General features: G+C 36.3%; 1 protein-coding gene across 1 annotated transcript in view; it reads right to left on the bottom strand.

The window, feature by feature from the left end:
- The window catches only part of DZIP1 (DAZ interacting zinc finger protein 1), a 32,117-nt gene extending 8,896 nt beyond the window's left edge, over positions 1 to 23,221 (bottom strand). Inside the window, exons 1-2 of the mRNA XM_090376218.1 lie at positions 22,989 to 23,221; positions 6,907 to 7,041 (exon numbers count right to left, since the gene is read on the bottom strand). The gene's annotated coding sequence lies outside the window, so the exon portion shown is untranslated. The remainder of the gene's footprint in view (positions 1 to 6,906; positions 7,042 to 22,988) is intronic.
- Positions 23,222 to 23,582: the final 361 nt, after the last annotated feature.

The following is a 23,582-nucleotide window of genomic DNA, read 5'->3' as shown; positions in this document are numbered from 1 at the left end:
TTTTCTAAGGGAATGCCTCCTAAAAAGCTTTTGGCTTATGTGTTCTCCCTCCCTTTATTGTTATTATCTCCCAAAAAGGTGTAACATAAAATAGGGATAAATCAATTATTATTATTGACAAATCATTTTAACAGAGCAAAATGTAAAATTTGATGGAGATCCATCCACTGGGAGTAGGATTACAACACGTGAATGGAAAGACAAAAAAAAATAAAAAAATAAAAAAAATAATAACTGTCGGATTTCTATTTACAGGAGTATGAAAAAAATAAATATAATAAATAAATAAACAAATAATAATAATTGCTGGTTTTCTATTGATCCAATTTTAATCAATTTGGGGTGGTTCAACAAATATTTTTAAAAGACCCACATATAATATTTTATGAAAATCAATCTACTGGGAATTGAGTTGTTACATGTGGAGGAATGGACAGGCAGATGGTGAAGCACAGTACACACATATGATAACATGCCTAAAAATAAATCTGTATGCTACAATTTGATCTGTTCATTTATTTTTTTTTAATAAGAAAAGATACAGTATGTAGCTAGAATTATATATATTTATACTCTTTTTCAATGTTCGAGTAAATGTTAAGAGAGTCCTTTTTGCTTCATGATAAGAATTCACCAATCTCATGTTAAGAAGCAAATCATTGGGGCGTCTCAGCTATACACTATAAATAAACAGCACTCCTCCTAATAGAGAAATATACTGATTTATTTGTGATGTATACAATTACCTGGATTTTTATTTCAATCTGTCTAGCTAATGGCAATATACTTCTCCTTTAGAAGTGCTGTTTATCTGATGATCATTATTGAGGCAACTTATAGAAATTTTCTTCACAATATGAGATTATTGCATATTTATTTATTTATTATTAACATAAAATATACACATCAGGCATGCACCCAGTTAAAGTATATAACTGGGCAGAAATATACAGGAAGATACAAAGATTGCACATTAATATATAGCAGAATAAGAGAAGTTACAATAATAGTTCATTTCCAACGGGATAAGTCAAATACAGGAAATAAAAATACAGTATACATGACATCCTTGGTTCAGTATCTTGAAGAGAATCACAGAGAGCAGGTGATAGCGGAGACATAATCGCACACACAGAATTGATGAGGACATCTTTTATCTTGAGCTCATCTGTTAACCAGCCAACCCGCTCCAGATAGTTCTGTGAAATTGTTTCCTGTCCACAGCCAAATCTAGATTATACTTGTTCATGGGTGCTACAGTTCTTTTAAGGGAGGAGGTCTTGGATGTCGCTAACCTGGAGTTACTGATGTGGAAAGTAGTCTCTGTTTGATAGCCACTGCTGGAATGTGCAGATCAATGTGGCATAGAAGATCTGACAGGTAGGTAGAGCCATAGAAGATGTGATACAACTGTTTTAGATCCAGTACAGCTTGCCGAGTTTACAGAGACTGAAGCTTGAAGTAGGAACAGAGATTCGGGAAGAAAATTCAGTGGTAAAACAAGTAATTGTCTGGAAAAATAATGGATGAATTTCATTTGTAGCAATTCTATTTGCTGTATCAAATGTGCATAATGTAGGTTCCATACAGGAGCAGAGAACACCAGTATAAGAAGTGCCATTGTTGCTTTTAATAGGAGCACAGAGAACTGAGGATCCTGAAATCTGTATGTCTGCCGTTTCATGAAGCCAATTTGTTTTTTTGTTTGGTTTAATATATTCTCAATAAGCTTATCAAACATGTTTATCAAAATACAGGTAACCCCCTTATAACACGGTAGTTAGGTTCCTATAAAATCTTGTGTAGTGCGAAACCGTGTTATATGGGACTAAGAACCAGTATAAAAAAGAGAGTTGCGTTCCAAAAGCTAACAAAAATACACCATTGTTTTTTCTTTTTATAACTATCGGAAAGTTTATTTTTATTAAAAATAGTAATATCCAAATCCATCAATCCAAATACTGAGTGCTTTTACCATTTTCTCAATTATTAGTGCTCAGGGAAGAGCTGTCATATTTGCGGAAATGAAAGATCCTACAGCAACAGCAGTTCTAATCTTCTGTTCATTTTTCTTTATGGTCTGGATTGTTGCTTCATTTAAATTTAAACTTTTTGCAACGTATGATACGTTTTTCCCTTTTTTATGACTATCCAAAATTTGTATCTTTGATTCTAGAGAAATAGTTTCTTTTGAGCAGTGCATTTTTACTTTCCTTAGGCATACTCTCTCTTTCTCTCTCAGAAATTTATTCTTGGCTGGCACAGCATAAGTCTCAGGCTTCCTTGCACCATATAGCTAATAATAATGTACAGCTGGAATTTAATTCACAACAATACGGTTCTTAAGAACAAAGTTTAGTAATACATACCCAAAAAAATTTATAAACGATCGAATAAAAACCAAAATAACCTTACAAAACCTTAAAAGCCACGAACTTCATGCTTTGAAGTCAAATTTTTATGGTCTCAAACAAGCACAAGTTCAACACGGGGATTTCCGAACAAAATAAGATACGGAGATTTATCAAAAATTTTTTTTGTATAAAGACTAATGAGTGAACAGTGGGAATTCACAAAAAGAATGGAAATGCTGAAATGTGCAAGGATTGTCGCAATTTATCAATCGTGTTAGAGCAAAACCATGTTTTAGATATACCGCGTTATATGAGGGTTGCCTGTATTGTAGAAAACTTACTTTGCTTTCATGGTACAGTACATCAATGTTGCATTTCCGCTAAAGGCAACCATGTAGCTGTTGATTTGTTGAGCTGCTAATAAAATTTCTGGTAAGAATTCTAGTCTACCCCTAAGTATAAACTGTAAACAAAATTACTGGACCATAATTTGTTAGATGTATGGTTTCACTATATAGTACTGTTCTTTGAGTATGTAATCAAGTTCAGAACTAGCTACTGTTTCCAGAGTTGCTCGAGATAAAAAAAAAAAAAAATTTCAAAGTATCTCAGTTTAAATTGTTTTTTTTTTTTTTTTTTTTTTTTGCTATTTTCCCTACAAAAACTGACTGCTGAATTCCACATAACAGAGACAATCGTACACACAGAATTGATGAGGACATCTTTCATCTTGAGCTCATCCGTCAACCAGCCAACTTGCTCCAGATAGTTCTGTGAAACTCTTTCCTGTCCACGGCTAAATCCAGATTTTACTTGTTTATGAGTGCCATAATTATTTTAAAGGAGGAGTTCTTGAATGTCTCTAACCTGAAGTTACTGATGTGGAAAGTAGTCTTCTGTCTGGTAGCCACTACTGGAATGCAATTCCATCAATAGTTGAAGCAGTGTGATCAGATTACCTTCAGCAATAGGCAATGCGTCATGTGTTCATGAACCACTTCTGAGCTGCATTACTGATGTGATAAGAACATCTGCAAAATTTTGTGACAACACGGGTCCGAAAAATTTGCGCATTATCACGGAACTCTGATGCCCACTGTTGCGAATTTTTCAGATATGCATCCTCGTGAATTTTTTGGTCAGGTGTCCTCACAGATTTTTTATTTGCGCGTTGGCCATTCACTGAAATAATTTTGTACCTTCCTTGTTTTGAGACAAAACCATAATGCCATCACAAATACTGGGTCCGTCCATTAAATTAAATTATAGCAGCAGAGTACCGGTCAGTTTCATTTGATTGATAGAGATTTATAAGTGCATCCAGACATGTTTTTTTAATTACTATAGAATGCCATTAAAACCTCTCAAGAACTCTACTAACTGGTCAGTGAACACCTGAGAAAAACAGTGAACTGAATATGAGACAGCAGTGGATGACCGTACAATGTGATAAGGATGCACAAACACAGATAACTCAAATATGCAAATAATGTGATGAATTGTCGTATATCTTGTTATTAATAAAAATAAAATTAGTGAATTGGCATATATCATATTTGATATGATAATGGAAATGCAGGTGAAAGCTGTTATTATGCAATATAATGGGGAAGAGGGTTCAGAGTTAAAAACTGCATCACATAATTTGCAAATAGACCATAAACATATATGCATTCATTCTGGAAAATGAAATATTTGATTTGCTGAACATATACTGTATTTCATAATTTAGGGGGAAGCAGAAGAGAGCTCACCCACTTCTACAATAAAATACTCAAACAAGTACAGGTGCCTGCAAACTGGTTGACTGAGTCATGGCAGTTCCAAAAAAGCCACATGCAAAAACACCTGCGGACTTAGGTCAATATCAATTGCCTCTCCCTTCCTGAAATGCCTTGAGAAGTGCATCTATAATGATGTTGCACTTGCAATCTTTGTGCATAGGCCCAACCATACCCATTATGCTATGCCAAATAGATCTACCACAACCGGTCTACAGTCCTTATCACAGAAAATACTTCACGTGCTGGAATACTGGAATGACAATGAAGATCTCCACACCATATTTCTAAACATGAAATATGCATTGGACTCAATCCAAATTACACCCCTCCTTGCCTTACTTAATAGATTCTACAGGAAATGTTCCGACTCCCACAGACAGTGTCAAATTGCTAGGAGTAATCCTCGATGTGAACCTCACCTATAGACAACAAATCCAAGCTCAGTACTCGAAAGCCTTGTGAGCCTTCTGGGGAATGAAAATAAATTTGTGCAGAACTCACAATAAACAAATAACCAGGAAATATCACGGAATGTACTTCGGTAGCATGCTTTCCTATGCCGTGGAGTGTTTGGTCTGCCACACCCTCCACCAGTCTCAAAAAACTATGGGATCTAGAATTCTAGGTGCTGAAGTGGGCCAACTTGTGGTCTTGTCAGATCTACATGACATCCAAATCTGCACTCTGCTCCAGCCTGCAATACATGCTCACAGTCCACAGAGCCCATGTGTGGAAAATAAAGGCATCCATTCATCTGTGTTCATTTAAGCATGATCACTTGAACATCTGGAACACGGTTGGTTGGTATTTGTCAGGAAGACACCTCCGCAGTACCCCCTATTTTGACTGACATTGACCTATGGTCTATTGACAAGTCATATTGAGATGACATCTTGGCCTACCTTACTGTATACAAAGGATAGGTGTGCAAGTGTCAATCCTAGTATGCTGATATCATTTTATGTTATGCTTAATTTGTAGTCTTGTTTGTTTTAATTACGATTAATTTTCTATTCTGATATTTTGTTTTTAATGGTTATTTTGTAACTGAACTTTGCATTTCTGTGCCTGGTCACTTGTATAATTAATGTTTTGTAAGATTTGTCTGGTTATCTGAGCATGGAATCACAAATGTATATGATTTAACTTATTAAAGAATTTATTATTATTATCAGATATAATTTCTGAAACTGCACTGTAGTGCTAAAGATGATAGATTAAATAATGTTGTCAACAAATTTCTACTGCCAAAATAGCTTTAAATACCTCAGGGCAGGGTTTCCCAAAGTGTGGTCCACAGCACGTTACGGGTCTGTGAAAAGAAAATACCAGTCCGCAAACAAATTATTTCAAATATACCTACATAAAGCTATAAGAAAATTTCCTTATTTCCTTTCCCCTAAAGTATGCCAATTTTATGTAAACTTTTGATAATAAACAAAGAAATGAATTACCTATCTTTTATTTATATTTACCGATGTTAATGAATACCTAATTCCATTATTACTGGTATGTTAAATGTCCTAATGGTAGTGTCATTATTTCCTGAACCTATGAGTATAATTATTGAAAATACATTAATTTACAGCTATAGGTGGGCCGTGAAAAAAAGATCTGCAAACACCGGTCCACACTTGAAAAAAAAGTTTGAGAAATCCTGCCTTAGGGCAATGAAAAAAAAAAGGGGTATCTGTATTTCAGAGCCTATCAAATAATAAGCCACTTTCCTCAAAGAAACAAATTTAATTTGTCAAATAACTATAGAGAATTCTCAGCAACTCAAAATAAACAAAACTGATAGAAATTATAATAACTGTATTTGTTTCCTTTGCTACAAACTGTTTCCAGTGACATCACTTTTAAGTTATTCTACAACATTTATTTTCATTAAAATTTGTATAAAAAGTAAATATAGGCTACTCCTATGTCTTTCATTTCATATAAAGTCGAAAGCCATACAAGGAATTAAAAAAAAAAAAAAACTACAATACAGAAATCAAGCAATAATGTACAAAAAAGTTTGAATTATGAGAAGTGGCCAAATTGTTTGTCAAAGAACTATTGCTAGGAGGAGGTCGATTATCAGCAGCACAGTGTGGGTTTCTGTTATTTATTACACGAGCAATAGAAGTTATGTGAGAAAATGAGGATGATGATAAGTCTGCAGGAACTGGTAGTTCAGGTTATGCAGCTCAAGTTAGTGACTATAAAAGACAAAATGCCTTATATGCATGTCTCTACAAACAGGAAGCCCTAATGTGGAATACACACTTCCAAGAAAAGATGTTATTGTGTTATGATGTTGTTGGCTTTCTGGAGATGGAGCAAGATGGAGATTCCTTTGCATTACTTTTAACAACTCTAACCTAATTATCATTTTCTGTTGGACAGACATATGCTTAATGAGAGGAAGCAGAGAGAAAAAAAAACATCCAACAGTCACCAATGGTTTGCCTCCCATTTTTCTGATTTGCACTGAGATATTATCTCCAGAATTTGCTTTTCAAGTTTTGTTTTGTTAATTTTTCTGTGGTTGACAGCACCAGATTTTCTCTGACTTTTGCCTCAAGTATGTTTATTGCTACTGATGCATCATTCCTTTCCATATGTTTCAACTTGTGGAAGAACTGTTGCTGACCAAAGTGCTAAAAAATAATAAAATTAAACACATAAGTTTGAAGTATACTACAGAGATAATGTTTTCATTCTTCACCAAGTAGTGCATGGTTATAACAAATATTTCATGAAATAGCCATTTCAAATTTTACCTTCTCTCCTCCTTTGAAAGCTGAAGAAAACATAGTTGATCAAAATATACATATTTTGGTTTCTTTAGTATGATGAACAAAATTTTGGATACCTAGTAGCATTTATGGTTTTCTACAGTTCTCCACTTTGTTTGCCTGAAAAATTAACAAATATATTAGGAGGAATACAACTCACAAGTGGAAAACGTTTTTACAGTATATAAAGGGGGTTTGAAAAACTCACTACCAAATTGATAGGGTAGTTTGTATGATTAAAAATGAGAAAAAATATCTAATGAACATATGGTCACAAATGCTTCCAAGTGAAGCTATAGCAGAATAAGGGTTATCAATAAAGTAAACTTGAAATACAGTAGCCTTCTTAACGCTTTGCTTTTGTATGAAGTAACATCACAATGACTGGTTATCCCCAACTCTTGCCAGTCTTCAGACAATGCATAACCTGAGGTGGCTGGTATTCGTATGGTATTTGAAGAGTCGGAGGCTTTGTTTGTTGTTTATGTTTTGTTGTATTTTTTGTTTGCTTCTCGATTTTATTTGAAAATGTAGTTCACAAATTCACAGTGTGCAGAAATGCATTTAATTTATAAAAAAGCACATTGTAATTGAAAGGAAACAGTATACAGTCGATTCCGGTTATTTGGGACACATCGGGACTGTGCATTTTGGCCCGATTAAGCGGCTGCCCCAATTATCCGAAGTTTCACGTAAATAGTTAAAAATACAATTTACCCCCCCCCCCTTTACAATTAGTTCACTGTACAATCAAATCACGTTACGACGAACTCAAAATAGTAAATTACCGTTCACTATACGATGTGCAGTAAGCGCCGGTCATTATGATCACGTTTGTGAATTGAATTTTAATTCTATTAAACAGCGATTCTAATTAGCGAAAATAGGAGGAATATTATCCACAGGCTATAAAAGTAAAGATATATCAAGCACAAATTTACCCTTTATTACCTTACCAATTAAAAAATTAAATGATACGTGAAAATCGGAAGAATATACGTGATAATCGGAATAATTAATACGTACTGTAATATGTACATACTAACTAAACTAGTTGACATTTCTGTTCACTGACATTTGTTGGTGGGGACTGAAATTTAAAACAGTAAAAAGATAAGCAATCAATAACAAAGAGGGCACACACAAATTGCAAGTAACACAACACGCGCAAGTGAGAACGGAGTAACAAATTAGGAAGCTTTAAAAATAGGAATGAAGAGAAGATTCTGAAAATTATTATTTTTTTTTTTTGATTGAAGATTCCATGGAAGTGTAAACACATTTTACCATAATAACCCACAGAATTCCAGCTGTCGGTATTATCGCAAATTCAATAAGATCGAGTTTACTGTCCGTTTATGATAGATTGCACTAACAGAAAAGCCTAATAAACAGGTGATTGCTAATTGTTTTTATTGTTTTATGGTTGTGACCTCCAAAAATCCGACCGAACTATGTGGTACGGTCGGAGACAATCGTAGGGTAATCTCCAGTGCTGAGGTCTCCTGCCCCGATTAAACGGCATTTTGTCCCAATTAAGCGAAGTAAACCTGGCTATTTTCTCGATTGGTTTTTGTTTTTTAAGATTTGCCCCAAATAAACGGCTGCCCCGATTAACCGGTGGCCCAAATAACCGGAATCCACTGTATTTGCATGTGAGACAGTTTCCTCAACAGCATATTCCATAACAAAAAAATTTTTTTTAATGGAAACTCCAAGCATGAGAGGTATTAGAACCTATAGTACTTAGTGCCGTGCATGGGATGAAGGTTGAGAAGATACTTGTTGACATTAGATTGTATTTCTGTATATTGTAATTTTCGGGAAACATGTATAAAGGGAAGTTGTTCCACATGTTTGGATTGGTTTGGAAGCGAGAACAGGAATTATAGAAGCCAATTCAGAAGAATAGTGCCCATGGAAGTATCTATAGAAAAGGCATGCAACAGAAACAATGTCTATGAGACAGAGATTGGTGAAATTTTGTCAGAGATGGGTTGTTAATTAACCTAACTACCCTCTCTGGAATGGAACCTTGAAGCCTGAGAGAGGTTTTAGGGACACCACCCCAGATGTGGGAACAATATTCCATGTTAGGGTGGATTTGCGCAGTGTGAACAGCTGCTTGGAAGAAAAGTAATGCTGAGAGCAAAAGAGAAAACCTAGTTTTTTAGATGCAGAGAAAGCAATATTTTTGATGTGCTTATGCCAAAAGAGATTAAAAGTCAAGATAATCTCTAAGAGAGATAAGTGATCTTGTCTAGATATCTGAGTGTCACCAAATATAAGCACAGGAACAGAAAAATCCTTTTTGAAAGATAAGACAGGACTGAGTTTTACAAGAATTGAAATCAACTAATTTATCTTTGCACCTCTGGATAATTACCTGCATCAGCATTTAAGGAATCGGTAGTGGATGTTCGACAAGCTGAAGCTGTCAGTGCAGGGCAAGGTTTCTCAAACTGGAAAGTGGAATGCAATGCCTGTCATCAGCAATACTATGGATAAGATTTACAGCCAATGAAAGAAGGTCATTAATAAATTTTGCATCCCTACATTACCAGTTCTTTGTAGGGCACCACTGTATGCACAACTATTGGGAAAAAAAAAAAAAAAAAAAACAATTTCATATCATGAAAAATATTAAATATCCTTCAGTGTTCTCCCCAGAAAATTTTGCCAGCCGAGTGGCATTATGAATTAGCCAGGTGGGGAAATGTAATACTTCGCATTATTATAAAATTTTCTGTTATTTATAAACGTGACTTAAGCGATCCAGAGCAAAAATTAATTGCATAATTTAACATTATATGTTCCTGTCGCATTGACCTCGATTACATAGTATGTTCAAATTAATATTGATCGAGATCAGTGAGCAGTACCATATGGTATCGTGAGAATCACTTAAATTTTAGCCGGGCTGTCAGTTAAATTCACTGGGCAGTGCACCCATTCAATAGGTCCTGGGGAGAACACTGCCCTTTGGAAATGCCAAAACCAATGCAAGGAGCATTGTAAAGTATTGTGGAAGAGTGTTATAGCAAATCTCAATTCCCAAACTGCACTGGGGAAACTAATGGTAAGCACACATGGGCAGCATGTCCTAAACTAAGCAAATCTCTACACTACAATTATATATTCATAAACTGTATTGTTGAGAACTTCTGGATGCCCAAAACTAGTTTATTGGCATTGATGCTGGTGCATATGGACATGAAAATAATTGTCACATAACGAACAAATCCATTCTGGGTATAAGAATGAATAATGGTTAGTTAAACATACCACAGCATGCAAGTCACTCCACTACCACAAGCGGTAATAAACCATATCCTTGCAGAAACCTGAATAGAACCAAAACATCAATTACAGATTTAACTTATGCTAGCTAGAAGAACTGCTGACAATTTCTGGAATATTTGCAAACACATGGCATGCATTCCTTTCTGGTTTACTAGTGAAACCTAATTTTGACAAACTAATTATAAAAACAGCCTGCATTCTTCCTAATTTTGTCCACAGAAGAGATGGCTACAATTCTGAGTAATTACTCTTTGCTGTGAATTGAAAGGCACTCACTTATGCAGCACTAGTAGCTTCAATGTATCAGAAGTACAATATGTTATGGATAAACCTGTTGATTAATTTCTAAACCCAGAAGGCAAAGAAAGTGACAAAAAGTTATGACAGAATAAGATTTTTTTTTTTCAGTTAATGTTAATTATTGTATTCCTATAGCAGGTTAAATGTAAAATAAATAAATTATCTTTACTATATTAATATACGGTATATAACCTATATAGCCAGCATGTCACAGAGCAAATTACAATGCAGGTGCTATAATGCATAAAACAGAGGGTATAGGGTACATCATCAATAAATTAGAGAACTACAGGCACTTCTCGACTTATGTACTTCATTGAGTTTTTTTTTTTTTCATGTATGTAAGTCCATTTTGTATGTAACTCCAATTCACCGAGATTATAAAACCCCCAACAAACTTCACCAGGCTGTACGTGCAGTATTGTTTACAGCATTTTAAGATTTGTAACCAAGTTAAATGAGGCAGAAAAAACACACAATGATTAATACCATAGAGTACAGTATTTATTCAAAAGAAATTTTTTCTAATACCTGTAAATGGTACTGTCAGGTACCACCTGTGGATGCCATATATGTTCACGTCCACTTTCCACTTTCTTGAAAAAATTATGGATTTTAATCTGCAGTTTTCTTCTTCTCTTTGTAGGTTAGTTTGTAACAGGCAATGGCATGGTTTATACCTGCTGCCACATTGGTGAACCTCTTGGCGTTTGGAACTTGAACCTCAAAAGATGATAGTGCTTTATCTACTAAAGGAAAAGCTTTGGCCAGCTGCTTGCAGGTGAAAGTTTTTTCAACAACTTCTTCCTCTTCAGTGGCCTCCTGCTGTATCTGTTTCTTAAATTTGAAGAGATCTTCGTTGGTCAGCTCCTGAGAGTGACTTTCCAACAATTGTTAAACACACTCACCCTCCACTTCAAGATCCAATTGTTTTTCGAGACTGACTCTACCTCTTGAAATGTACCCAGGGGCTCACATCTGGTGAGTATGGGCTTGGCACACCCAAGGTCCTGAGTGGATATCATCATTCTTTTCTTTCTTGGTGATTCCCTTCTCCTCTCTCTCTCACTCTCTGTCGGGATAATTCATTAATTCTTTTTTTGGCTGGTGCAGCATAAGCCTTAGCCTTCTTTGCACCATACGGCTAATAATAATTAATTAATTAATATAAAGTCATGAGCAATTGTGGGATGAGTTTCCTCCAGATCCCATTCATATTTGATGATGTTATCTCATGCTAGGCAGCATCTATATTCTTGATTGTTTTGTTGATGTTATATTCCCTCCAAAACTGCTTTAAGGTCATTCCACCCTCTCCTTCTGTTGCTGTTAAGGCTTCCTTTAAAAGTTTGTGTGTAATAAGCCTTAAATGTAGCAATAACCCCCTAATCCATTGGCTGTAAGAGAGAGAGATAGTATTGGGAGGCAGGTACACCACTTTAACATTAGAATGAAAATCATCCAGATGAGGTGGATGCCCAGGAGCATGGTACAGTACTAAGAGGATCTTGAAGGGAAGGATGTTTTCAGCACTGTGCTTTTCTACTTGTGGTATGAAAGTTTGTGGAACCACTTCTTCAAGATTTCGAGAGTAACATGGGTCTTAAAGTTAGACATCCAGATGACTAGAAGTAAAGCCTTGATAATGCCTGTGTGAGAAAACCCTTGGATTTTCTGCAAGGCACACTAACAGTGGTTTGAGTTTGCAGTTGCCAGCAGCATTTCCCCCCAGCAGAAGAGTTAGCTGGTCCTTTGCTGCCTTGTACCCATGCATTTTCTTTTCTTCCTTCATAATATATATGCGATCAGGCATTTTTTCTCCAAAACAGACCAGTTTCATCTACATTAAAGATCTGTTCTGGCTTGTAATCCTCATTAACAATAATGTCTCACAAGAACTCTGGATATTGTTTGGCAGCTGCCTCACTGCTCACTTTAATGTGCATCAGATTTGTTCAAGTCTTGAAGTGTTGGAACCATCCATGACTTGCATTAAAAGGTGTTGCAGCAGCACTTTCAGTCTTCAAATAAACCTTTTGCTCTTCTTTGAATGAGTTGTAGGCTACAAGGCATTCATTTTTATTGTCTACCTTCCAGCCACACACTTAAAAGTTTCTCCATTTCCTCAATCACTGGACTTGTTTTCTTACTTATTATTGTCAACTGCATTGGCACAAATTGCTTTACACATTCAAGAATTTGCATTTTGTTCTGGAAAATTGTGTTCATGGTAGAGTGACTCAAGCCCAACACACGCGTGCTACATCAGCCTGATTCTCACCCTTTTCCACTCATTTTGTAATGTTTAGTTTCATTTCCATTGTAAGAGTGCCATTTACCACTACTGCTCTCACTTCTTTTTTGCTTTGGGGCCATGTTAGGGAAATAATATCTTTTGTAACAGGAAAAAACACTGTTCCTATTCTGAACAAAAACAACAAAAAACCTGAGGGATCGGGAATAGACATGCAGTGGCAGCAGATGGGTGTGCAGGTAGATGATGTAGCGTTACCATATGCACGGCAGTTGATTTTGGTACTTTTCACACGTGGTTCAAAACTGTCGATATAATTTTGATATACAGTATTTTTATTAATTTTGAGAAACTTTGTGCTTTGTACGTAAGTAGAGGAGTGCCTGTACATACATAGTATAGATCAACTAAAATAAACTACATCTGAAAATATAAAGATTTTATTTATTTACTCAATTTGATAATAAAATGTTTCTCTGCTAAATCCATGTTTGGTTAACACTGGTCATTTTTAAATAAATAAAGAGATTAATAGAGGAAACTTGATAAGCAAATTACTAACAGATATTAATACATTTTTTTACTCGTTTAATCAAGTTTTTTACTTTTGTGTCCAGCTTTCTTAATTGGGAAACTTATTGAAATATACTCTGCCAAATCACGATTTTTTTTCTCTCTCTGGTTGGATACTCTGCAGACCTGATTTAGCAATACTAGTCACATGATGCAAGAAAGCAAGCTTATACGGCATCAGCCAAAAAAAAATCCCAGAAGAGAACACATCACTTTCCACTACAAAAGTTTCTATATCAAACAACCTGAATACAGTAATACCCCGACTTACGCGATTCTTGATTTTTTCGTTTGGCAACACTGCCGCCCACTATCTTCAAGGTCGTTTTTCATTTGCTATCGATATACCGTGCGACGGCGGAGAGTGAGAGCGAAAGAAGAACAAAATTCAACTTTTCTGCCGCATGAGCTGCATACATATACAAGAATTTGCATTCCAACTGTCATATTTATATGTACGTTCGAATTCTTGCTCAACTTTTGTCGGAAATTACATCGTTTTCACGAAGAAAAAACTTTCCAGGCTTTAAGGTTTCCAAAGACTGATTGACAGTGATGGTTGGCGGGAATGCAGCTGGTGACTGCAAGTTAAAACCTCTCTTAATCTATCGCTCCGAAAACCCAAGAGTTTTAAAAAATATATCTAAAATTAGCTTACCAGTGATTTGGAAGTCAAATCATAAAGCTTGGGTGACAGCTTCCGTTTTTGAGGGCTGGTTTGGTCACCACTTCATACCCGAAGTCGAACGTTATTGCAAGTCTAAACAGATTCCATTTAAAGTGATGCTTCTTATTGACAATGCACCCGGTCACCCTCATTAATTTCGACCCACGTGTGAAAGTTGTGTTTTTGCCTCCAAACACAACCAGCTTGCTTCAACCGATGGACCAGGGAGTCATCAAAACATTCAAGGTCTACTACACGAGGCGTTCGTTTGCACGTCTGAATGAAGCTATGAGACAAAATAGTGAGATATCTGTTAAAGACTTGGAAACAATTTAATGTTTTAGATGCCGTAAGAATCATTGAAGAATCTTGGGATGAAATTCACAAAAAAACATTGAATGGTGTCTGGAAGAAACTTTGTCCATTTTTTTTCAAAAACGAGACGAAAAAAAACGCCAGAAACTGATCATGTCGCTCACATGATAGAAGTTGTTAATCTTGCCAGGCAATTAGATTTGGAAGTCAATGGTGATGATGTCAACGAGCTGTTGGATTCACATAGTGAGGAGCTGACAATGAATGAGCTCATAGAGATGCGTGAGCAAAACGTCACTGAATTATCCGACATTTCAGACCCAATTCCACCAGAAAAGCACATGGCAATTGCAATCTTGACAGAAGGTGTCACAGCTCAATTGAAAAGGGCTTAAAAATTTTAGAAAACAGAGCCCAACGAAGAACGCGTTATAGCTACAAAGCAAGGAATAAAAAATTATTAGCTTGCTACGAAGAAATTCTGCGTAAAAAAAGAAGGCGCTGTGTCGTCAGACGAATTTGTTAGATTTTATGAAGCCATCGACAACGAAATAACTTTTTTACGTAACTCATTTATTTTTTTAATACATAATTTGTATTAATATGTATAAATAACTGCAATTTTATTAAATATTTTTCTTTTAAACTAGTGTTTTTGTTAGTCCTTGGTCCCAATTAAACAAAATTTATATGTATTTATATGCAAAGTTGTACCCCGACTTACGCGAATTCGACTTAAGCGATTTTCGTCGGACCCACCTATCGCGTAACTTTGGGGTATTACTGTATAAGACAAATCTAAATCTGACTAAAAAATTTAACTTAAACAAAACAATGCACACACTATTGTGTGTGCATTGTTTTGTTTAAGTTAAATTTTTTCTTGTAATTCAAATGTTTGTTGGTATATTCACCAACAAACATTTTAATTACAAGAATAGAAAGAACGGTGGGGGGAGAAGCAAATCCAGGCACACTTAATTAACACTTAAATTTATTTTCTAAAGCACACTGTTGAGCGTTCCAGAGTTAAAAAAATATGGCTAGAGAAAGAAAATATAAAGAATGCTAATTATTCTTTTAGAAAATGGAATTTTTTTTTTTTTTGGAAAAATTAAAAAAAAAAAAATAATAATAAATAAATAAAAAATAATAATAAAAATCAGTAGCATGCTCTTTATGCTTTCCACTTTCCTGAATGATTTCGTTCAAACCCAGTTTTTTTTTTTTAACTCCTGAGTAAGAAAAGGTACAATATGCAGCCACATTTTTTTCATTTTCACAAAAAACTGAGTGCAAACGTAAATGGAGAAGCATTACATTTAACGCTGGTTTATACATTGCAATAACCTGCCTTAGAAACAGTTCCCATTTATTAACTATACTAAAAATTAAGTAAAACCATAACAAAACTAGCCTGAATGTTTTTTCATGATTTAATTCTTTTTCTCTAGAAATCTTATAAGTGGTTCATTTGGAGAAAAAAAAAAAAAAAAGGAAAATATCCAATTACACTAAAACTGAATTTTCATTAGTGTACAAGAAATAATGATAAATTTCATTATACCTGAAAATTTACAATGTTATGGATAATTCAAAATTTGCATAAAAAAATTTTGAATTACTGAGATTTGGGTTGCACAAATAATCTTAATAAGTCATTCAGCTGAATGACTGTTATTAAGATTTTATACAATACTGTATTTTTTAAAATGAAATCTGTTTTCAAAAGAATAATCTCTGTATAAATATATTTCATTTTGTAGTACACTGTATGTATTTTGACCTTTTATTAATGATTTTAAAGTTGACAATTTTATTTGCTTTCACTGTTACAAAATTGTTTTCATGATATTCAGTTTCAAAGTTATATGTGAAACAAACAAGTTAGGTATGCAGTGCATTAAATTTCAGGTGTGAAATTTAATGCACTGCATACATTATGGAAAAAAAATAATAATTGCCAGATTTGTATTTGTTCAATGAAATTTGGATTGACTTCACAAATCTTTCTTAAAAACAACTAAGTAAAAAAATCACAAAAATCTGGACATAGTCGAGATGTCATGTGTGGGCAGAGACGTGGTGAAGAGAACAGGTACACACGTCAGCATGCCTAAAAAAACTGAACTTAAAAATAAGGTCAGCACACACTATACTCGAACAATAGAATGAACTCCAAAAAAAATAAGGATACGAGGGGGGCAATGGTAAGTACAATGCTAATCTGGTGAGGTCTCAACTTCATTCTTGAGAGTAAATATCCATTTATACCAGGGATGGCCAAAGCTGGAAAAGCTTAAAATTTCATTTTAATGGGTTTAAATGCACCCAATTTGTCAGCATAACAATGAGCTATGCACTTTTCAGGGGAGCCCACAGGCACGATCTTGCAATGTGCAAATCTGCATCTACATACATCACTTAAGGACCCATGCCAGCAGCCAATACTGTTTTAATCACTGCTACCTATAAATGTAGCTAAGCAGTCACAACTCAACCAGTGCAGTTGAACCATGATCAAATGTGACATAAGTTTAAACATTTTTACATCTATGATTTAAGTGATTTTAAAATATCATCATTCTTTCAATTAAGACTTCCTTTTTTGGTTAATTGTAAAACACAACTTACTTCAGTTCATTACAAGTTACATACATTAAGAAATAATTTTTGGAAATTTTCAAACAATACAATGGGAATAGACATTAAATCACAAATTATTACCCAAGAACTCTTTAACAATCATACCAAATCACTCAACAGCACCTATTTGTAAGGTACACACTTAGAAATCAACACTGTGCAGAAACAAAAATAATGGATTAGAAAGTGATCTCTGCCAAACTGCAGAGAAAAACCGAAACAATCGTAATTACATGCTTTTAAGAATCAGAATTTAATATGTTGCATTCATGAATGTTACAATAATAGGATCGTCGGATTATTTTTATATTTTCTAAAGACTAGTACAGAGCTGTGGACCACATTTTGGGAAACACTGCACTCTAATGCAGTGTTTCAGACTAGATGCCCAACTGTATCAGCATTTATCTCCAGACCAAAGAAGGCATGAAGAGACCACCCCTGGTTCTTGCCTGCATCTGTGGCCAACAACGAAAAATCATAATTCTCCAATGGATATATTTCCTGCAAACAACACTTGAGATCAACAAATTAAGCATCCATCCAGATAAATTTAGCAAAGATAAGCTCTACAGAAAGAAGACACTAGAGAACTGTTATCAGCTGATGAATCTGTGATGGACACTAGCATCAATAATGCCTTACTGCATATAATTTTGTTTCACTTCGGACTATATGTATAATTTTCAAACTTTGTATATAGCACGCGTTCCTTGAGTGGATCGGGGTTCAAGCCCGTGACTACTAAATACGATAAATATTTGTATTGACGATTTATTGTAAACTCTACTGACTTGGTTGTCGTGCCGGAGTATAAACAGAAAAAAAAAAAAAAAATTATTTATTTATTTATAATTTAAACCTTTTATTTATAAGCAAAATTCTGTTAACAGTCCGGGTCAAGCCTGCACATACTCTACTTGTAATCCATTGTACATGTGGTACCTCATAACTCAGTTTGTTGCATTGGAATATAGTCAACTGGAATATAGTCAACACACTGGAATATAGTCATCCTGGGGTGGTCCGTGTTTTAGTGGATAAATACACTTATAATAATAATAAAATCATCATGAAAGTTGCATCAACAGACCAATCTTCCCCAAGGTTGAAGTGATGACAGGGGTGCATAGTGGCTCCATCTAGTGTCACTCCCAAGAACTAACACTGCCAATGGACGTAAGACAAAGCTATACAGGTCATATACCTGTATATGACCTGTATAGCATACACCTCCATACATGGTTGATGTCGAAGAGAAATAATAATCATACTGCATCAAGTGTGGCACAGGATAAAGTCATTTGCCTTAGGCAGAAGGGTCGGTTCAAAAAGCTGGAGTCTCATGAGGAACACAGCAGAGCAAAGCAAGTGGCACAGTCCCCCATATGGCTACCACAAAAGAAAGGGAAAGACATCCAGCCCAACCACCTAGAAGTGCTTCCTGCACAACTGCGCTAGTGACCACCCAGGAAAGAAAAAAAATGCAAGAAAAGTGGAGCATCGAAACGAATACATTCATCGTGTGAACATACGTTCACACGATGGAGACCGATACGACAATGTACATGCCGAGACTAAATATCAAGTAGTTGGAATGATTCCCAGATATTCAGGTTACTGAACAGTGAATAGCTGACCAGAACAGGCCCATCATCACAAAGAACCTGACAGCTCCTGCAATCTTGGAAAAAATCAAGCAGGATGTGAGCAATCAATTAGAAACAACAAAGAATATGGACAACATGGAACGAGAGCACGAAGAAATATAACCCAGAGCAGCTAAAAAAGTGGAAAGAGATGAGGTCATGATATCCAGAATAGACGAGTGGAAGAAGGCCCTGACAAAATTCAAAGGAATGGACCCCACGAGGACCCATGTGATACCGAAGCAGAGACCCAACAGAATCCTGTGAAGAATCACAGGACCACCTTAATCAGGATATAATACCACATTATTTCGACAACAATGTTGCAACACTGGAGGCCATCCACACATCCGCATACTGAGCTGCTTTAGTAGCCACTAGGATTAATTGAAGAGAAACCAAAAGCAGAAGAAATGAAAAATCAAGGAATTGCCAGCTTGGGAAAGAAGACTTCAGCAGAAAATAAAAGAATTAAGAGTGAAGATAGGCCAATTAATCCAGTACCAACAGGGAAATAGGAGTCAGAAAGTGACCGGAAAAGTGAAGAGCATCCTGAAGAAACACAATGTCCACAGCAAACACGAGACCAAAAATCAGAGAATAGGACAATACTTAGACACACTGAAGCAGAATCTCTTCGCACTCAGCAAGAGATTATGCCGAAACAAAGAGAGCTCCCAGAGAAAAATAAACGACTGAATCTTTAATGAAAACCAAAGAGCCTTCTACAAGAATATCGGAGAGAATGGAAAAGATGGAAACGGACAACCCGAGTAGAAGACAATCGAGGAATTCTGGGGCAACATATGGAGCAGTGAAATAATACATAACAGCCGAACCTCCTGGATAGAACTAGAATGGAAGAAAACCAAGGATGTATAAAAGATGAGAGAATGAGAGATTCGGGAGAAAGTACAACAGTTGATCAGGAAGTCCCACAAATGGCGAACCCCAGGAATACACAACATCCACAACTACCAGTATAAGAAATAAACTTGTTCGCACAAGCACCTAGCACGTAGTTCACCCGAATGATTTATTTCTTTCAAATGCATTTCTAGTCAGGATCCTTGGATTTTGACTTGCTAATAGCACCCGGCCTTGAGACTTTTTTTTTTTTTTTCCCTTTTTGTCTTTCAGTTATTCATTGAGTCCATTATAGGTTTCCAAGAGGAAGACTGAAATACCTACCCACATCATTTATACCAAGCATGTCCAGCCAGCAGCCCATTTTTTTGTATTGTGATGCTCCCTTCACCCAGAGAGCTTTAAGTGTTTTGGGATACTTAAAGAGGGGGAGAGTTAATCACACCTACTTCTTCCTTAGAACTTTCTAAGTACCTTCCACAATACTTAACGGCATTCCAACAGCCATGAACTGCTTATTAGTTTCATGTATTTGGTATCGCTGGAGTTTTTCATTCAATTAAAGTTGTAAAAATTAACGTCGACCAAAAAAAAAAACAAAAAAAAAAAAAAACATTGCATCCTATTCTGAAAAATACATAATCAGTGGTGGTAAGGAAATATTCTTGCGGCCCATGAGAACCCAAACAACCGTCACCATTTTATCTGTTTTGGCTGGGTGAGAAATTGAGAATGACTAACTCAAGAAACTGAGGAGAAAATTCACGATTACCGACAGCTGGTCTCAAACCCCACCCCAGTAGCTATGTTTGCAAGAGCCTTGCAATCTTGCAAACATGGCTACTGGGGCCCACCCACAATGATAAGGCACCCAGAGTTTCTTACTCAAGGAATCACATATCTGAAGGCTAAAGACCAAGACACAAGAAACCCAGCGAAATACAGGCTGAACAGCAGAAAGGATGCAAGTGGATAAGTGAAGGATGCAAGGAGTAGTTAATCACTGATGCTGCAGTTATAGCACACGCCTACAAGAACTGTCGCAATCTGTACATGGCCTACATCAATTACAGCAAGGAGTTTTAACTCCATGCCTCATAGCTTGCTAATAGAGATGCTGAATCAATCTGACAGTGGCAAATTTCCTAGAAGCAACCATGGAAAAATGGAGTATGACCATCAAGGTTGATAGCAACACGACCAGACTGATCCCCATCAGGAGAAGATTCTTTCAGGGATATGCCCTGAGCCCACTGTGGTTCTGTCCAGTGCTCAACCCACTATCCACCATGTCCAACAACAAGTATGGATATAGCTTCAAAGAAGGAAAGAAAAACCTGTACATCCTCTCCCACCTGATGTACACGGACGACATCTTGCTCTATGCAGCAAATGAGAAGAAACTCCAACAACAACTCTATCACCGAAGAATTCAGCAATGATATCAGAATGGAATTTAGTCTAGACAAATGCAAGACTTGCAGATTGCACCAGGGGATATTAGTTGGCTGAAACTATCAGCTGCAGACTAGTAAAGAGATTGAAGCCATGACAGGGGGAGAGACCTTCATATACTTAGGGATGACACAGGCACAGTAGTTAGAGCATAAGGAGTTCAAGGCCTGCCTGAAAGAAAAATACCATCAGAGATTCACAAGCCTGCTCAAAGCAAAGCTGAAAGGAGGGAGCACAGGTAAAGCCATAAACACCTAGTACTAACATACTCCTTTGGCATGACAGATTGAGTTAACACTGAGCTGGAGGATATTACAAGAAATGCAAGGACAATGATAATCAAGTGCTGCTAACACCACCTGAAGCCAGCCATCCAGAGACTGAGAACAGCTTGGAAAGGAGGAAGGGAGCTGATAGACTTCATCAAGCAACAGAAGTCGGCAATAGCTAACCTGAAGGATTACTTCCAGAAAAACACAGCAGCACTCAGCCAGACCATAAGATAGTCAAAGTGGCATACCCCACTCAACCTAAGCATGGAGTCTCCTCCCACCCAGACATAACACATGAAGCTAGAAAGATGGGCAAAGAAGACACTCCACAGTAGACACTACAATGTCCCTCATCAAGACCACATAGATAAAATGGCCTCCAGTGCATGGCTCACGAGCAGGATGCTCTTCCGAGACTGAAGGATTCATGCTCGTCATCCAAGGCTGGGTAGCAGAAACTATATAAAATACATTTTCAAGGAGCCTGGAGTGTTAGATGACACATGTCAACAATATCACCCGTCCTCAGAAATGATCCAATGCATAGCTGCAGGATGCAAGGTGATCATCCAGATGGAGTACTTTCATAGACCAGGTTACCAGGATAATACATTAGAAGCTAGAGAGGAAATGGCAGTTGATTAAAGAAAGTGTACTGTATTACAAGTACGAACCCCAGGCCATACTACAGACCCAACCCACAAGTTGTACTTGGCCTACACCATAACAACAGACAAGACAATCCTGCACAACAGACTAGATTTAACCCTTGTCGATAAGAAGAAAAAGGCTGCTTATCTGATTGACATAGCAGTGTCAAACGCTGGCAACCTCTAGAAAACCCACAAGGAAAATATCAGGAAATACATGGACCTAACAACAGGAGATCATTGAGATGTGGCGCACGGAATGAGTATCAACCATCCCAATGATCGTGTCAACCACCAGTATGGTGTGAAAGATCCTACATAACAGCCTGGAGAAAGAGGTGTCCCATAGAACACCTACAAGGAATTACAGAAAGTCACAATCCTGAACACTGGTAGGATAGTCAAGAGTTCCTCAACCATCAGTAAAACCAGACATAACAACCACCCTGTGCACTTCATAGCAGTACCCATCATGGGGTGGAATCCCCCACCAGGTAGAAATAATATAATAATAATAAAAAGAACCAACAGCAATAACAGCCAGACATAACAACCACCTTGTGGGTTTGCTATCAGTACCTGTACTGGGTGGGAAACCCACACATTAGAGATTAATAATAATAATAAAGGAGAGAAGAAAACATAGCTATTTAGCTTACATTAGAAAAACAGCCGTTGGAATAGAAATGACTGAAGCAAACATGACACCAATAGTAACACCAGGCATAAGGGACTCACATCTGGTGAGTATGGGTTTGGCAAATCCAGGGTCCCCTAGCTGGTTATCATCATTCTTCTCTTTCTTGCTTTCTTGGTGATTCCTGACTCTCTCTCTGTCTCTCTCTCTCTCAGGGTAACATGGGATTTTTTTTTTTTTTTTTTTGGCTGGTGCAGCATAAGCCTCAGGTTTCCTTGCACCATATGGCTAATAATAATAATCATAATAATCACCTTTTGCGCTTGGTATCCAGTACCCGTCAAGGCTTGGAACCTCCACCCACAACAGTGAGAAATAGTATAACAATAGCGTATTTAGAATGAGAGAGTTGGGAAGGGCATTATTATTTCCTATAACAGTATTTTGATATCAATTTATAATACAATAACATAACGTACCTGAACAAATAAGCATTACAGGAGCTATTTAAATGATTAACACTTCCTTGAAATTAAAAGATCTTCACAAATTCATTTCTTTTAAAGGACCAACTACTTTCATAAATTTGGGTTGTATTCAAGTGGTATTTCAATTTCATGATTGCAAAACAGCTGAATGAAGCTACAACAAATAAACGCTGAACCATACAAAAGTTTCATTTCTATAAACTTCAGGTTTCCTGGTTTAGTTTTTCAGTCTCATATAAAAGATTATTTCGGCTAAATTCAGAATAGGGCGCGCACTCATTTTACTCACCTCCGATCAAATACGAACATTTCTATAATATTTCAAAAGTAAACTATCAATCACAACGCGAACCAAACATTTTCCCCCGACTACTCAAATTTAAAATTGGAAACATTTTCTTCTATAGGTGGCAGCACAGAGTAGTAAGACATCTTACTTTCTATTTACTTATTATAACTACTCTGTGGGTGGCAGAGTTACCGGACGTAAAAATGAGCTTACAAATTTGTATTTCGTTACTAACAAAATTATCCAAATTAACCAATTTTAAATACATTATTTAAGGGAGTGGAAGACGAAGGAGA

Source organism: Mastigoproctus giganteus, chromosome 6 (genome assembly GCF_048544385.1).
Source record: "Mastigoproctus giganteus isolate SK-2022 chromosome 6, ASM4854438v1, whole genome shotgun sequence".
NCBI classification, from domain to species: Eukaryota; Metazoa; Arthropoda; class Arachnida; order Uropygi; family Thelyphonidae; genus Mastigoproctus; species Mastigoproctus giganteus.
The sequence above is the reverse complement of the archived record's forward strand: the minus strand, read 5'-3'. Positions and strand labels throughout refer to the sequence as shown.